Raw genomic sequence first — 1,581 nt, 5'->3', positions numbered from 1 at the left:
TGTCCGTGCACGCAGGAGGTCAGTAAGTGCAGGATAAAATGTCAGGGTCTACAGTCAGTTGCCTTTTTGCATGCCATCGCAAACAATGGGGCAATGAAGCCAATTAGGTGGCACACACCTATAATCCCAGCACACATAAAGCTGAGGCAGGAGGGTTGCCATGACTTTGAGGCCAGTTTGGGCTACATAGTGAGTTCAAGGCCAGACTGGAATACACAGTGAGGCCCTGTCTCAAAACCAGCAAAAGTTAAGAAATGAAATTCTGTAAGAAGTCATTTTCTTTTCTTTTTTCTTTTCTTTTTTTTTTTTGGATGCTGTGTTTTATTCATGACCCATCAGTGTCCTTCTTGCCCCTATGGCAAGGTGAGGGGGAGGGAGGAGAGTTAGGAGGAGGCAGACTGCAGCTGCCCTTTGTAGACATACTCCAGGGCGGTGGCAATGGTGCGCATGTCCAGCTCAGTGCTAAGAGCCCAGTTCTCCACATCCCCGATTTCCTTGAGTGCCTGGTTGAAGTTCTCCACCATCCCCATCCACTGGCCTGTCTGCTTAGCAAATTGGGCAGCCTGGACCTGCAGGGTCTTCCCTTCATGGTCCAGCTTTCTCTGGTTCATGTAGGCCTGGGCCACTCCCACACTGAGGTGGTCCACCAAAGCTTCTGTCAGGCAGGTAGCCGCAGTGATGGCTTCTCGCCTCCTCTTTTCCTGCAGCTCCTTGCGTTTGTTCTGCTTGGCCTGGTGTTCTTTGAGCAGGCGGGACAGCATGGTGGTGTGGGGCAGGGGGTTGGGTGCAGCACCCCCAAGAAGTCATTTTCAAGGGCATCAAAATTATCAAATACAAGGGCCAGTGAGATAGCTCAGCAGACTAAGCGCTTGCTTAGGTAAGCACAGGGGCAAGGGTTTGATCCCTGGCACTACATGCCACACCGGCCCCCCCACCCCCAGGTGCACTGAGCCAGCAATGGAGTCCGGGCATGGTGGCGCATGCCTGGAATCCTAGCACTAAGGAGGTGGAAAATAGGAGGGTCCACTACAAGTCCAAGCTGCGTAGTGAGACCCTGCACACATACACACACATACACATACAAAAGTTATCAAATATGTAAATTTACATTCATGTGCAAGAACTTTATAGGGAAAGCTATAAAGTACTATTACTATTATCTTTTTAAAATTTTTTTGCTGTTGCTGTTTTTGGCAGAACCGGGGATTGAACTCAGGCCCTTGCGTTTGCCAGGCAAGTGCTTATGCTACTGAGCCATCTCCCTGGCCCCTACTATTATTATTGTCAATAGAAATGCAAGGAAACCTAGAATAGAAGACTTTGTACTGCAAAACTATTTTACACAAAGCTGCCAAGTGTATCATCTCACATATATTGTGTCTATAAGGGGAATTAGGTGGCTAAGTCTTTGTTCTGAATATGTATTTTTAATATTTGAAGTTACCAGCATCACTTTTGAAGATAGTAAAATATTTTTTGTGTTGGCCTGATGGCATTTGGGGGGCCTGGGAGATGGCTCAGTGTAATAAGTGCTTCCTTGGCAAGCACGAGGGCCTGAGTTCAATCCCCGGTTCCACCAAA

At 47.9% G+C, this 1,581-nt stretch overlaps 1 pseudogene across 1 annotated transcript; it reads right to left on the bottom strand.

Moving 5' to 3' along the window:
• Positions 1-309: 309 nt before the first annotated feature.
• Positions 310-780, bottom strand: LOC101582677 (annotated as a pseudogene). Its single transcript, XR_001116932.1, has one exon. The product of XR_001116932.1 is annotated as a biogenesis of lysosome-related organelles complex 1 subunit 1 pseudogene (transcript).
• Between the last annotated feature and the right edge of the window lie 801 nt (positions 781-1,581).

Source organism: Octodon degus, unplaced genomic scaffold (genome assembly GCF_000260255.1).
Source record: "Octodon degus isolate 3935 unplaced genomic scaffold, OctDeg1.0 scaffold00232, whole genome shotgun sequence".
NCBI classification, from domain to species: domain Eukaryota; kingdom Metazoa; phylum Chordata; class Mammalia; order Rodentia; family Octodontidae; genus Octodon; species Octodon degus.
Note: the sequence above shows the minus strand (reverse complement) of the source record. Positions and strands in the feature narration are given on the sequence as shown.